The sequence below is a fragment of the Rhyacophila brunnea genome, unplaced genomic scaffold (genome assembly GCF_057557595.1).
Source record: "Rhyacophila brunnea isolate RB1 unplaced genomic scaffold, BYU_Rbru_1.0 scaffold_20, whole genome shotgun sequence".
Classification (NCBI taxonomy): domain Eukaryota; kingdom Metazoa; phylum Arthropoda; class Insecta; order Trichoptera; family Rhyacophilidae; genus Rhyacophila; species Rhyacophila brunnea.
This window is the reverse complement of record NW_028232860.1, coordinates 31,646,323-31,663,947: the sequence shown is the minus strand read 5'-3', so window position 1 is coordinate 31,663,947 and position 17,625 is coordinate 31,646,323.

Below are 17,625 nucleotides of genomic sequence, written 5' to 3'. Positions count from 1 at the left end.
AAATTCAAATCTTCATATTCAGTATGCGGATACAGAGGATACTTATTGTCACTGAGATTAGCTGTGCCAGATTAATTCTTTTCTTTGCTTTCTATTTTTTTATTTAAGCACCACGGTGCATGGTTGTTCCATCAGTCCCGTGCGGCTCCCTATCAAGTGACATAACAAGCAAATATAGGGAACCTCAAATCAATCCATCAATATCCATCTTATGCTGAGTGACGTAATGATGTATATTGCGCGGTTAACCGTTCGTGAATAATAAGTTTATAATAAATAATTACAAGATAAAAAGAACTTTTTATATACAACGTTTTTAAATTTTCTGTTGAATTATTATGCTCAATATACTCAAACTTGTACTCGTATGAAGTAAATAAAAAACAAACAAACAAACATAGAATACTGAAATTTCATTCTGATTTCCATATATATATATTAATAATATAGTTGCTAGGACCACCCCCATAGCAACCAATAATAGCCTTTTACTTTTCACGGATTTTCCTGAAATAACTTTCCATACAAAAACAGAATTAACTGAAAATGAATTCAATTCTGCTTAAAGATGGCTAAAAGTATTAAAAGAATGCACTGGCATCGTGTTCTGAAATATTCTAAAAGTTTCAAATGTCTAGCTAGTCGGGAAATAAGTTAATCGATTGCAAGATTTGTACTGGACAAACAACCACCGGACAATCAAGAATTCGAGCTAATAAAAACGTTGTAAAAATGATATATATTTAAGAATCACCCCAAATCCTTTAGGTTATAAATATGAATGTTCTTCAATACCATATTATTATAATTGATACATAACATAGTTCAACAAACGACGTTGATATTTTAACTGTCAGTGATTTCCAAAATTTTATTAGATCCAGAGCAGCATTTTTTAAAGGTAGAAATTCAAGCTTAATAAAAACTAACGTCCTAAGATTTTGTGTAGAAATTCCGTATTTTTTAAATGCAAAATTGTAAGTGCTTGCTGTTAAAAAATGCACATCTACTTTCGCTACAGCACCTGTAAAAGTTGGCACGTCGAAGAGATAACCGGCCCCTGTAGAGTATTCACCTGGGGCCCGAAAGGGGTCCCGCCATCCGTCAACACCGCTATACCTGTGTACCCCGGTTAAAGATTGAGAAGCAGCGACGTGCGAGGAATTTTATTAGCGTTCAGTGGGTGTTATATTTTGCTAATGCTAAAAAAATGTAAAATTAAAAGAAGGCCTGTGGCGTAAATAACAAGAGGTTTAATTTTATTGCTATATATGATGGATTATCATCATAATTTCACGTCTCACTCTCGTGCGTAAAATCTGGGTAAAATAAGTAAGACCTCAGAGTAATGATACGTAGAGAGGGCCTATTTTTCGGCAAAAAGAAGCCGTGTTTCTAGCGTATAACGCACAGTAGAACAACGATTTTATTATTATCAACTTAACTATGAAACTTTATACCATCGTGTTGCTTCTCAGTACGACTACCAAATTTAAACACAACGTAGTTGACCATAATATTATGTTCTTTTAAAATAACTAAAAATAATTACCACAAACTTTATATTTAACACAAAAACAATAAATTTCAGCAACAGGTGCTCGCAGTTTTTAAATGCATGTAATCAGCCAAATCAATTTTTTAAAATTCAGCCGTAGAAATTCTATCTTACTCTAACGCATAGAGCGGAGATATAAGTGTGCCGAATGCTTACTCACTCGCACTTATGGTTCGTTTTTGTTCAGGCCTTGAGTACGACCAATTGCCTATGTCCATTAATTGTTTTTTTTTGTATACGCCGAGAAGTAGCGACTAACGTTGAGAAGAATAAACAGGCGGATGAGACCAGACATTCACTCCATAGTCATAAAGAGAGAACGACAGGATTAAACTGTCTGCGTTATAATGTTGGCTATCGGTTTTAGTATATTAAATTAAGCTTAATTCGACAAGCATTTAATATAACAACTACTAGTTAAAATCGTTGTAATTAACTACGATGCCCGTAGTTTAATTGGAAAAGCATACTGGCGCGAATCCAGCAGATACATTGCGTCAGCTGAATGCAGAACTATATTGTAACTCACATTAAATTTGAAATATTTTACAGTATAGTGTTTTTTGAATCAGCCTACATAACTTATTTATTGCTTATATAAATAATTTTATGCATAATTTTATTCATTAACAGTTCTACTAAATTATGATGTATAGATTAATTTATATAAATAACACATAATTAAAGTAGGTTGTTTTAAAGAACTTCCTTCTAAAAAAAATTAAATATGAGTTAGAAGCCAGTCTGGTTCAAGACCTATCAGGTGTCGGATTGTTTTCTACAAAATGATTTTTTCTAGTGCGTTTATGCATGAGAAGTTTTCAAATATTTTTTTTTCGACCATGTCCAATCCTAATAAGATCATACGGGCCTCCATAGAATGGAGGTTTATATTAACATATTTATTTTTGTTTTTACGAAAATGGATGTCAGCCACTTGCTCAACCTATTAGGTCCATACTCTGACTTGTACACAAATTGAAAAACAATATGTGTACTTGTCAGACCCAGGATTCAAACCTGGGAGCCACAACGCTATAGGCAGACGCTTAAGCCGCGCGGCCATCGTAGGACTGTATATTAAATAATAAAATCTATAAAACTCTGACGACTACGATAAAATTGTAACTGAATCAGGTTAAAGATTAATAGACTTCCTTTTTGTAAACCTTCCTCAATACGACCGCTGTAACTAGTAACCCTTCGGCCGGTCACGCCACTGTAGGAAAGTAAGGACGGGCGCAGACTGTGCGAATGTGAGATTTACGACGTCGCGTGCGCATCGTATTTCAAACGGAACGATGACAATTGTGTGAGGAATTTCCGCCGTACTTTTGTTTTCCCGGAAAACAACATCTAGCTACCCACCTACCTATTTTGGGTAAATTCGCAGAAATTCTTAAGTCCGCCTACCTAAAAAGGTATTTAAATAATATAAAGGTAGATGAAGATTTTTTATAAGATACTCGTAAATACATAAAAAAGGGAGTACATATATTGTGGTGTGAGACTTATTATTTGTTAGTGAAAATAGATACTCATACAATAACATTTTGTACCTATCTTAAAATACCACTTATGCAGGCATATTCTTAACGGTTATCACTTTAGTACGTTACTGTTATCATTGTTCCAAATTAATACAGAAGATTTTCTATACACTAAGGCCCGTTTCAGACGGAACACCGGTGTCGCGCTCGTATTAATAAAGGGGGCCTTTGTATTATGTTTATGAACGCCCCAGAGCTAATGAGTCAACGCGTGCCCGGTTCACTTTTCCGTCAGCCGCTACATTTTCAAGCCGTCGATACTCTTGTTTTTATTACCGCAGCCAGTTTTATGTTCTAATTTATAACGCGAAATTATGCTTTGACTCATTAGCTCTAGGGCGTTCATAAACATAATACAAAGGCGTCCTATATGGTATACGAGTGCGACACCGGTGTCCCGTCTGAAACAGGCCTAAACGGTTATCGGCGGCTATCTCTAATTCGTAATACGGCAAAAATTTAGATTGGTAAACATGTCAGTCAAATTAGGATATTATGTTCGTGCTGCCGAACCCAAGTGGATAAGACCGAATACAAGCGGATACAGCCAAACCAGTGCCATCTAGTCGATAATGAATCGAACACAAGAATTTTGTACTGACACGTCATACATATCAACCTAACGTACAATTTGATTAGCATGTTATTGCGATTGCAGCAAAGCAGTCGGTCTTGTATCTCAGTTCTCAAAGTTAGCACGGCCAAGAGAGGGGCTGTTAAAAGATATCACTTTTTGACAGTTCCGACTTGTTTACATAGTTAGCCGCCAGAATACGTAAAATGATAAGTGTGATATATTTCTTATAGTTAGCTCTTTTTTGATGTTAAGTAATATGTTAGAATAGGCGTGCTGATTGTTTTAATATAATAATTGTAATAAAAGTAATTGCGAAAAAAGCAAGAGTATTTTTATATAATATATTCAATATTTGTCTATATATTCAGTATCGATGCGAAATGGTTCTTTCGATAAAACCGACTCAGTAGAATTGTATAGCCCGAGTTCGAATTACGGTTTGGCGTTATTTTGTTATATCTATTTTAGTGTCTGTTCAAGAATTGTCTTACAGTAGGTAAACAACTTCACTTACTTTTATGTACCCTGGTTATTACTCTCAAAAGGATCTGAAAATACATGATATGAAACTCACAATGTGTATTTTCAGATATCTTTTACAGGCAATAAGTACAGTCAGTTTCTAAAATATTCATTCGTCCAAATTCGCAATTCCACAATATTCCTTCGCCCAAAATTCACCTTGAGCGCATACTGTGAACAGGGGCGTACTCGTGTATTTCTTGAATTGTTTTGTGCAGCCACTAATCCGGCCCTGGAGAGCTCTCAGCGAGAATAATTCCAGCGTCTAATCTGACTAGAGTACTCTAAATACAAGTTGCTTCTAAACCAGAGATGTGTAACCGTTCGCTCCTGGAACAGTAGATTTAAAATGTAAGTGGTACAAAACGGGCTGTTGTTTTTTTTATTCAGATTCAAACATCATAAAGCTTCCCGAGTCATGGATTACTTAATACATGCAATTATGTGTATTGAGAGGGTTTCTCTCGTTGTCCACTATACCGTATGTCTTCAGGCATAATGCAATTACAACACATTTATAATATTTGCCACTTAATTTTATTATAGCCCGCAACTTCTTCTGCATGCAATAAGGAGCTATAAAGTGAACGAAAAAACATAGAACTTATTTCAGTTATTTCTATCAATATTCAGTGAGTGCTATTGCACAATAGCAAATAGACAACGGTCGTAAGTAAGTGTGGGCCTCTCTACTTGCATCTCACCGCACCAATCCACCATTGCTATCTGAATAGTTTTAATTTACTTTAATTAATATAAAGTGCAAGAACATTATTTCAAAATTATACTTAAATTTAATGTATAGTAGGTATGTTTATATATACCTACTTATATATTATATTATAGATAAAACTTATAAATACTTTTTATGTTTATTTTTACATTTTGAAATAATTTATAGCTCATTTATTGTAAATTAAACTTTTTCCAAAACTCAGTTATGGTTGTAATTCGTTTTGGGCAAAAAATAGTACTTAGTACTTTTAGGGATGTGTGTATTATAAAATACAGAGCGTTGAAGCGGAGCTCGGAGCAGGAGCACGAAGCAATGGAGCAATGGGTTTTACGCGGAGCACCAAAAAAATTATTACTCCACTGCTCCGGATTTTTTTTTGTATTATTAAATTTTCGTCCTAAAATCCAATGAAAATATTATATTTGACACTACTATAATTATTTGAAATACGGTAATACTGCCAAGTGATAATAACCTCACTTTTTTGACAGAAGTGGAAGATAATGAAAGACGATTTGCTGCCGGTAGTTTTGTCAATAGAATTAATAAGGAAAATGACGAAAAATAAACATTATTTCAAAACTATATTGTGACCTGTTAAAACTTTTTACCCGGAGCTAGAGCGGAGTAACTCAAGAAAGAGTCAGCTCTAACCCTCTAATAAAATAGCTATTCTATCTAACAAATGAAGATTAAATTTGTAATCTCTACCCATTACAACGTTTTCCCCGTTTGACCCTACCAGTGTAGCCGGCGGGAACGCTTGCGCGGAGCACAGCTAAGTAAACGCAACGTTTAGTGGTTATGTCGGTGTGCAGATTTTGTCGACACTGATATATCGAGAAAAGAAGTCGTCCATGTATTTACTATGTGTATGCGTTGGAAATAAAACTGTGTTAAATTTGTATTAACAATTTTATATAATATTATGTACTACGCAAGTATTGTCAATAAACAAACAGACACAAAAATCGTATTAGTAGTGAAGACAGATATATAGTGATTGGCTCAGAAATGATATAGAATAGAGTGAATGAAAAAAAAAACAAATTTTAAATTACACATATTCCAAATACCAGTACATTACTAAAACTTTTGACACAGAATTTGGTCGATTTATAAGCGATCGAAGAACGAGTTTAATTGGTTTATTTTGGAATATAAATAATTAAAAGTTTATTTTGAAATAATTATTAATGTGCATTATCTCGAAAAATAAATCAACGATACCCACATTTCTTAGTATAACTATCTGGAAACCGATTATAAGAAATCTATCAGTGAAGTTTCGTATTGGTAAGCATACTTATTGACAAAAAACATCATTAAAAGTATATATTGGTTCAAGATATTGGAAGAATGTTATCTATAATATTTATGCAACCCAATTTGGGAGCAGAAGTAAATGGAACTATTCTACGCTGAGTATATTATGTTTTATAACTTTGCACTTTTTACTAGACTGATACGCCTCTTTGCCTGATTACCTCGCATACAAATAAATCAAATGATATTCACTTGTATTAATATATCTAGTAATAAATAACTAAATGTATAATATATGTATAAAATATATTTTTAGAATATATTACATTATTTTTTTTTATCCTAGCGCCGGAGTGAAAAGTTATGAAGCATACCTATACCACTACCAAAAATGTAGTTTATAAGCAAGTGAGTTTTGGCAGATTAAACGGAGATAGACATTCCAATTTTATTAAGTATGGAAGTATCTAGTACAGATAAAACCGTGTGTAATGTTAGTTTGTCGTAAATACGAGACATTAGGTACAACAAGAGTCCACTTTTGATTTTTCTTAATATTGTTATATATGTTACGCCGAATGTGCGAAATTGACTATTACCTGAAATGGGAAAATTTTTGCCTAAATCATGAAAAATGCAATCCTGTTGCCGTATTCGTAAATTAGGCAAAATATCTGCCGAGTGCATGAATTTGGCAGTAATTTTTCTGCCTAGTTCATGCATTGGGCAAATTTGATAGTAGCGCTACAGTTGTGTTTTTTGCAACTAAACCAAATGTGTCAAATGCTCATACATTGGTCAAAATAGATGGTCGCGCTCCGGTGGTGTTTTTTGCAACTAACCAAATGTGTCAAACAGGGAACTCAGAAATAATGGGAACGGAAATACACAACGGGTAAGGCGATAGCAGGTAACCGACTCGAGTAAGGAAGAATCCGGGTTAAACTTACACTCGTGTCTAGAATACGTTTTACGTCGAATACTGAAAACTGCTCTCGGTTTATGCATTTACGCTCATTTAATGTTGGTGTATTACACACACTATTGCACGTGCATAATGCGTGCTTCATTTTCGTAGGACACTCACACATTCAAAAGCCTGCTTCACCATGTGGCGTATTGAATAAAGTCTATTGGTATTCTGTTTATTATCTGTTCTGTGGTGTCAAATATCATTGATTATATAAAAATATACCAATAACTAAAATGACGTTCATATCCATTTACTATGCCCAAAAAAACTAGAACTATAATATGATAACGGAAGAATGTTATTAAAAGGTATTTTCGCGATTTGATTCGTGCTTGGGTATCAATCGTGCAATGGTCGATTATTTGTTTGTTATAGTATGATTTGATAGTTTGTTGATAGTTGTTAGCTAACCTCAAAATGGATATTAAGTTGAATTCAGAATTACAAAACCTAACCTAACCTAACCTTATATTATGTCCAATTATAACTAATAAAACCATCCGTATTAAATTTACTTTTTCTACTGTCGTGTTGACAGTTTAAGAATTCCATACCCTGGCGAATTCACACACTCGGCAGATAATTTACCTAATTCATGAATAAGGCAACGGGCTTGACTATTACATGAATTAGGCAAAATTTTGCTCATTTCATGTAATAGTCAATTTCGCACATTCGGCGTAACATAAGCACTGGTATCGTGCCAAAATGCAAAGCATATTCAAGTATTTAGTACATGTAAGAACTACTAGTTAAAATTATCGTATTTAAGTGGGATGTCCATATTTTGATTGGATAAATTACTTCTATAGATTAGATAAATTATTTCTAGTGGGTATAATATATCTAATAATATATTTACAAGTATGTATGTTCAATTTATTATGGAATGTTACATTCTCAAAATCATGTGAAAACAATAATATAAACATATATAAAATTGAAAACAATGGGAACACTTTAAAATGTAATTGAAAGAATCGAGATAATTAAATTCCGAGAACCCAATATTCTCTGCCCCTGTTATTAACGAATAGGATCCGTCCATACCCCACCCAAAGATATATAGACGTCCCATCACTGTTGAAGGATGTATGTAAAAGCGTTTCGGAAAATAATAAAGACAGTGTAGTGCTGTAATGATCGCTGGGGGGATGATTTGATCAGAAATAATTAAATAGACGGGGAGGGGTGTATAAACTACGACTTGCTTTTGATTATTATGAGAAGCACTAATATACAGTGGGACCGACGGAATCATGATTGGATTCTATAACAGCCTGTTTGTGGATTATTTCATCTGAGTTGTTTTGGAAACGTGTATGCAAGTAGATTAGTAAGAAATTGGAATAGCTAACTAGCTCAAAATGAAAGAAAATATACTATTTCTTTTGAACATACATAATTTTGAAACACAAAATATATTATAACCAATAGAATAAATCTTTTTGAAAAAAGAAAGACACCCCGCAGGAATCGAACCTGCATCTCTCGGGTATCACGCCCATCTACATAGTCCGCTGTGCTAAAGGAGTCATACTTAATTATGACATATTTTAACTATTGGCTTTTTAAGTGTTGTTCAAATTGAGCTACTATTGGCGATCGGCTTTTGTATTTTAAATCAAAGTAGGTAGCCATTACTTCAAATTACTAATCGACATCACGGATCACTCCAAGATTTTTTGTTTGTAACTTACCTACCTTGCTAATATTTTTTTCGATGAATAATTCACAAGATTTAAGAATGTAACATTCCAATAATTTTATATTCTAAATTTGTTCAATAATTAGAATGTTACATTCTTAAATCTTGTGAATTATTTGTTGAATAAAAAAAAATAGTTAATTAACCATCTCTTTTATTGAACGAATAATTAACAAGAATTGGGAATATAAGATTCTAGATTTTGAATATACCTACATAATTTAAAAATACCTCAGGTGTATTGGCGATAATTAAAAATGAGCTGTATTTTAATATGGTACCTAGAGTTTTGTGAAGTAGAGTGGATAGAAGACTGAATTCGATGCGCAAACCTTTTGATGATGGGACTCCTGGGCTCCTGCGGGTCTATTCTATGTAGGTACAAGGATGCTTTCGGTCCACTACGGCAGCTAAATAGGGTAGAAAAGTATCTAATTATTAACACTTATTGTAACAATTACAATAATTTAGTTATAATTGTTACAATGAAAACTATGTTTTAACAGCACCTGTCTTGGCTGTGATAAATTTTAGACCGAGATAGGCTGTTTTGACAGTTCAGACGGCTAACTTATTGTAATTGTTACATTAAGTGTTAATAATTCGATACTTTCCTACCCTATTTAGCTGCCGTAGCGGACCGAAAGCAGGCTTGTGTATAAGAAGCGTTCCTGAACTCCGAGTCACCCACCCGCACACTTGGTTTGTTTATGGTGGGATTGGGGAAAATTTCTTGATGGATTTTGAAACACCTCAGATGTAACGGTACTTTATTATTAGCAAGTTATTAGCAATTAATTGGACGAATACCATTTCGAGCATATTTGATATTAACTCATTTAGTGCTAACACAGCGACTGGCGCGTTTGGAGTATTTGGCCATTAGATATAATTAGCGCGTTATTTAAATGTGGCAATTAAAGGGTCAGCAGTGATTGTGTTTTAAGTAATCTCTCCATAAATACCCTGTAAATTAAAATTTGTTGTGTGAGATGGACATAGTTATTGACCCGCTTACTTTAAGTGATTTTTTTTATTTAATTCATTATTTTTGCCAGTAAGACATTTGCCTGTAAAGCTAGGTTTCTATGGTGATGGGTAAGATATAAGAGATTGGCAAAATTGTTAAGTTCTTTAACAGAATTTAAATGAGGACCTGATCGGCGGATCCCTTTCTAGAAGAGAAGAGGCGATATGACAGCGAGACGCAGTAAAAACCATAAAAAACCTAGTTTTCGGGTTTCATTATTGCAAGGTACTACATCCTGTTATGGAGGTATTTTATGGTATGGTCAAGCAGCACTAGGGCGAGCACAGGAACAATATAATATTGGCGGATGTATATGGCAAAGAAGAGTTAAGGGGTGACAAGGGTAAGAAATGAAAGGGAAGGCTTTCATCCAGCAGTGGATAAACCTCAGTCGCTGACGATGATATTAAAAAAGTACTGTATATATAGAAAATAAAACAGTTATTTCAGGAATAATCTACTTAAAAAATGTTCGCCTATAAAGAAGAACAAGGAAATGACGTTCACAATAATAACATAATATTTTTCTTTTACCTCATAAATGATTGCATAATTATAATTAATAAGAAAGCTTTTTTTGTATGTAAATTATTCTAAAGTTGCTTCGTCTTTTTACCTGCGGCTGTCAGGGAATACAGGAAATTAAGTTCCTTTCTTATTTACGGTTTTTTAGAAAGAATGTAAAATAAGGTGCTATGCTATTCCTCTGAGTATACCGCCAATACAAAAGATAAGTGATGTGTAACATTTTTCATATTCTGTGTAAAGACACAAAATCGTGGCTATTATTATAGATACTCGAACGTAAATATAGAGTTATTATTTAGGTATGTATGAATGAGGTTTGGTTATTAACTTATTAGTCATAACTCAACATAAATAATTCGCTTACTTACGTACATACAGCTTTTAAATATGTGTTACTATGTATTTATCAGTACCTATTTTTATATTCTATTTTAAATAGGTCTTTACATCTTCTCGACGCTGACAATATAATATAGACATATTATTATATACATCAATCTGAAGTCTTTACTATAGTGGCAAAAGCAACCAAAGGAATGGGGCTCCATAATAATATAATCAAGGGCAAAACACATTATTATATATATAATTATAGTCGTTGAACTGTTAAAACCTCCGATGTGACAATATTAAGGCTCTACTTCAGCTGAAGCATGGTCTAAAAAGATCGTGACTACGCGATGCGCAGATTGTGCAAACAACGCGTGCTGAAAAAACATAATTTGTCATAAAAATTCAACATGCGTCCATTTAATGTTATGTTTATTATTATATTAGTAATAATAACAATATATTCATTGACATGTTTTCTTTTTAGAGTAAATGCGTAACGTTTTTAGTCATCTTTACACGATTTAAGAATATATTCCTCCGACGCCATCACAAAACAAATTGACATTCTCACAGCTGCTCGACTATGGCTCTCCGATTGGCAACGCGGGCGAAATTTTGTCCCACCTATTGTTGAAAATTCTTTTGCCGTTTCACTGATGTATGCTCTTAACATTTTGAAAAGACAACAACTTTATGTATAAATATGGTAATATGTACAATTACATTTATTATTAGTCTGTGTACCTTATTTATTTAAATAACAGGTAGGTATCGTAATTCGAAGACACATCAGAATCACATCCATTAGAAAAAAGCTTGACAGGACTTGATCGGATTTTGTGGTTTGAAAGAAGGTACAAATAATAATATGTAGGTTCTAACCTACCTCGATTCCTATCGGGCGTCAGGATCTGTCAAAAATTTTAGTCTTAACCCTTTTGCAGTTGCTAATATTTTTTTTTAAATAAAGCTTTTTTATTTAGCATTACTACATAAATAAAATTGGAGGTATTAGGGTGTTATTCAATTAAATCGGAGGATTTGTTTTAAATTTTTGTGGTATATAGAATATTATTTAAGATATTATTAAATTATGCGATGTAATATAAACGAACAAAAAATATTATGTTAAGTATAATAAAAAAAAATTATTTGACAAATTTGTGACATCGGCCGTTTTAACATCTCGACGACGATATGTCCGTATATTCGGATCCTACAAAATGGGTCGATAACTACCTATGCCTTTAAAGCAATAGAAAGGTGTATGTACGTTATGTCACTTGTTATGCATGAGAAAATAATACTAACCAGGAAACAGTGGCGAAGGGTGGAGGTAGGCTATCCGCCTTATCCGCCATAAATAGTGCACACTAAAGTTTGTCAATCATACATTTGATTTGATTTTTTTACATTGAAATAAGACTACAATTATTTACAGATGGTATTGGTTAGTCTTTACTTATATCAGATTTAAGATTTTATTTGTTAAAAGTTTCAAAATTATACGTCATGTCGTTTGCAATGGAGTGTATGTGAATGTGCTATATTTTTACAGTAAAATTTTGAAGCAAAAAAAGAAACTAGGTAATTTGAACATATTCATTTTGTTTTCTTACAAGACTAAAACAATTAACGCGAGCAACCTCCAAGGGACTTGTACCGCTGAAGCACTGACGCCGTAGCATGTAAATGTTGCCCGCAACTGCCTTATACGGTTTTATCAGCCATTAGGGTTAATTAAAACGGTCCGTGAAAATTATTTATTCGGCCATAAAAGTGAAAAAAAAAATTAAAACACTTTAGATAATGAATTTAGCAAGACGTTCTTTCCATTCGCGAATCTTTGGCTATGTACCTAGGTGCTGGAAAAACGGTTTTTACAGGTAAAATGCAAATAACACTGTGTTCTTCCCTGTTTTGCTCTCATTCTTAAACATACGCAGGTGATTGAATAAATAATTAATGAAGCGGTGATAAAGAATACTGTACTTTAAGCTCATATTTATGCAAATGCATCATGCAGCCAATTTTAGTGCGCACAATGTGTGACAGCTGTCAAATGAGTACAAGCCTAATATAATAGTATTGCAATTGAAAGCTAACGTCAAAGCATCCTGCGTAACTGCTCTTGCATGATTATTATAAATTAATAGTTAACACGGTAATAGAGTCCATTGTTTTTATTCCTCCAAAATAACACGTATATCACTCGTAGAAATTCCATAAACAAGGCGGTAATCTAAAACAATTGTGAACAAATCCGATTGTAATCAAGTTAGACGTGTTAATTGTGTTACTCAACGACTTTTGACAACTTGCGGTTAACGCTGTCGTATTGAAAAATATCTCGCTTAACCGTAATTAGCTTCCTGGGATACTTAATTGCCTGAATACTTATGACTTTTTCATCGATTTTGGAGTTAAATAATTATTATGTTGAGATTGTATATAAACAATCGAAGACGTCTCACATAAAAACTTCAAGCATTGTGGTAGTTATGCCTGATTAAGACTGGATGGAGTGCGATGTGGTTGTGTTGTTGGGAAGATTAGGTCGCGGTAAAATTCGTATAGATACTTATCTCCGAAACACAAAAATTACCGATTATCTACGCAAAAACGAAAGATTAAGGTATTAAATATGTCTTATTCTATTTGAACTATTGAAATCAGATATTTATTGTATGCATGTATCAACTTACTGACGTTGAGTTGCGTTACATGCAAATAGTAACGACGCAATTAGTAGTTTTGTTAAAATGGTAGGCATAAAGTCCACTAAAGCAGGCTTACGGGGCGCTCGCGCATTTTCTATGTGAATCATCGAAAATACAACGTAATCAAATACGCCAGCGCACACTGGATTTGACGACGCATTATGCCCGCCTGCCCCATGAGTCACCTCTTTTGGCTTCTCAGCGATACGAATTAACGAAAATACAACGTAGTTCATTCATTGAACATGGCAAGCAAAATCACGCTCCTCGAAGCGTCGTCGATAGACGGGCGAGAAGCCATTATTTAAGAACAGTGAACTCTTTGTTTAGTTATTGCGTGTCCGAAATTAATTACAACTCCCGAGAAATTTAATAATATTTTTATTGCTTTGTTATGAGAGACGCTGATAATAATAATTATTTTGTGCTCCTTGAGCCCCTTATTACATATGTGAAGGGTAATGCGCGAGTGGGAGGGGGCCTACTCAGTAGTGAGCGCACCGAACGCTTTTTTGGTAGGCTTTATGCCGTAGGGATACGGTATCATCAGTGCATTGTTGGTTCGACCCGGAAGTTGTCAAAAATAAATTAGTGTTTTTTCAATGGATAATAGTCATGTGTTCCACGTATGCTCAAACAACTGCTCAAGTAAGTTTGACAATATTTAAATTGTAAACGAAAGCACCGCTATTAAGTATTATCATACATTGTGTTTTTTATAGAAATGGGAGCACTCCATTGATACATCTCTTTTAAAACCTATCGACCAACGAGACTTTATACTGTTATTTTATTTATTATTATCCTAATAAGATCATAATATGATCCTATATTATGAGCCTCCACAGAGTGGAGGAGGTTTGTATAAACAGATTTTTGTTTTTACGAGAAATTGATATTAGCTACTTGCTCAAGGTATTAGGTCCATACTCTGACACAAACACAAATTGAAAAACAATATGTAAAGACGTTATAGGCCAACGCTTAATCCGCTCGGCCATCGTGGGCACTGTTAATGCTTTCAAAATATTCATTATTTTTTTCCTGGTGTTTGCTTAGATAATCAGTAATTAAATACATATTTACAAAACGTAATTATTTGACAGAAGACTCCAACCTTCGCACTATATTGGCCAGTTCCTCACCGGCCATGGCAACTTCGCCGCCAGACTCCACGAGTTTGGCTTGATAGTAGATGGGCCGGGTTGTACCTGCGGGCATGACCACCAAGATGTTGAACACATACTTTGCAATTGCCCGCTTATGGTACTCGAACGAGCGGAGCTGTTTGCCAGGGTCCGTCCTCACACGGGCCCAATTGGACATGGAGATCTGATAGCAACCGAGGCCAACTTTGCGGCATTCGAGAAATTTTCAGCGTCGTATGGAGAGCGGGATAGTCCCGACTCCTCTGTATACTCATCCATTTTAATTCGTGACACTCAGTATGCGGGTACACAGGGCGCATAACGTCAGCGGACAGCAGAGCCAGTCTAAAAACAAAAAATATGCTTTCTTAACTTTCTTTTTAAGCACTACGGTGCATGGTTGCAGCATCAGTCCCGTGCGGCTCCGTCTCGGGACGGAATGAGCACTTAAAATCACTAGTTTCAGAAACGTTTAAAGCGTCATGGAAAGCGGCCGTGCATATCCACGGCTGTGCATATATGACGGGTGGTGGTGGGAACTTAAACGTAGCTGTCAGTTGTGTTTTATTGCGTTTTTTCCAGCCAGTGTCGTCAACTGGATGCACTGACCTGCCCGCTCAACATGTTATTTATCAGTTACTGATTGCTTATTAAGTGTTATTATGTACTATGCTTACGCACCCTAGTAGATATATATATAGAATAGTAACACAATTTTGGCATTTCTTGTGATTACGTAACAAGTCAGGAGTATTTTGAGGTACCGCGTGGTGTGTACCTACATGCTTTACCTAAGGATAAATGGACAATGAAAAGGGCTTCATAATAGGATATGTAGCCCAATGGCCTACATATACCATTAGAGATAATAATATACCAGACATAAGGATTTGTGCAATATACGCACCTTTTATATTATATATTATACCTACATATATTATAACGAAGCTCCGTTTCTCCGACAATTTCCTCATTGATTCTTTCCCATTATAAACGTTCCCTTCACAAAATCATCACAATGGAAGGTTTTAGCAACCCTTCCCCGTCGCCATGACAACCCTATGTTACAACTATTATAACGTATAATACGTTTAAGGGATTTCCCCGCCATCTTTACAGTAATCCCCCCCAGCACGCTGGTTCACAGACAATAAGGGATGCGATGATGCTTTAAGCACCCTGGAATTTGGATAGCGACGTATGTTGCTAATTTCTAACTTGTACGTAATGAAATAATACCAACATCGTAGAATAATAAATTCAACTTATATAATGTTATAATTTAATTTTAGACTGAGAAAACGTATTGAGGGTAAATATTACAAAGAATTACATAAATTATAAATATAGTTAAATAATTATATGTATTTTATACTTGCGGTCACTGCCACCCATTTGGTCACCGGAACTGGAGGATTGGAAGATGTATTCATGCGACTTGACTGGGAAAACAGGGAAATACCTCAGTCACATGCCCTTTATTAACAACATTTTGTCTTACCCAAAATACATCCAGGATAGGATCCAGGAGCTTTCAAATGAAAGCCGCCTAGTAGTTTTAAAGATTAAATGTCTCAAAATGAAGACAATAGTAATGATAAACTGATTTCTTCATCAATGGCACTCAGCTCGAACAGGTGAAAAATGGATGTATATTTGATAAAATTGTTCGCAGAGTAGCTGGACTGGAGTGTTTTTGGTCACCTGGATAATGTCTTCAAAAATGACCTCCCACTGTGACTAAGCGTGGCCGAGAGAAGTGGAACCATCTTAGAGAGGCCTTCATCCAGCAGTGGATAGACTCAGGCTGATGATGATGGTAGTAGGTAGGTATATTCGAGGGTATATATTATCGAGTTTGCTATTCGACGGGGTGTTCTATAAGTATGTTAATGGAGTAGGTAAGCCGTTGGGAAATTTAAGCTAGTCGATGTAGGCACTGTGCTTCTTGAAAAACCAGCGAAGCAAATTAATGATTCTGCCGACCTTGATCTGACGATATTGACTAATATGGATTGGTTGAGAACTAGCTCGGCACCCTTTTCCTACGTAGATAAATACGACCTGAATACGGTGTTAATTGTATAGTTGCACACGAGTTATATTAGTTATAGGTAGGTATATGAAAGAGTTTCCTATATATTATTGTACCTATATTTGTATATTATTTATTATTATTATTAAACTGACGCTAGGGGCCGTTCAGGTCCATGGCCGACTGCACAACGTTTCTCCAGGCATCTCTGTCCATCGCTCTCTCTTCCCAGTTGACTATCCCCAGCCTTTCCGCATCCCTTTGAATGTTGTCCGCCCATCTCCGTCGAGGGCGGCCAAGAGGTCGAGTGCCAGCTGGTGTGCCTTTGTAAATCTTATAGAGAGTTCTAGATCTTTCAGATCGTACAACGTGGCCCGCCCATCTGAGCCTTCTTGACCTCAGAATATTAGTAATTCTAGGTTGGTATCGGTCGAAGAGCTCAGCGTTTGTGCGGATGCGCCACCGGTGGTTCTCATTGACGGGTCCAAGTATTCTCCGGAGGATTCTGTTTTCAAACACTTGGAGCGCCTTTTCTTGTTTTTCTGTTAAACCCCACGTTTCACATCCATACATGACGATTGGTTTGATGACCACGTTATACACCCGGAATTTCGTTTTGATGGACAGCATTTTGGACCTGAACAGACGACTCAGCGCGAAGTACGCTGCATTTCCACTTCACAGTCGGTCAGCGAGCTCTAGGGACATTTCATTTTTAGAGGTAATGTTGGAGCCCAATTACTTGAAGAGAGAGGTTCTCTCAAACGAGGAGTTTCTTATTCCAATGTTTCCAGAGGGTTCAATGCCTCTTGTCATTTTCAAATACTTGGTCTTTCCCACATTTACTCGTAGGTTCAACCTTTTCGCTGTGTCCTCCAGAGGAGTGAAAATATCTCTGACTTCTTCTTCATATTCTCTGAGCACCACCAAATCATCTGCGT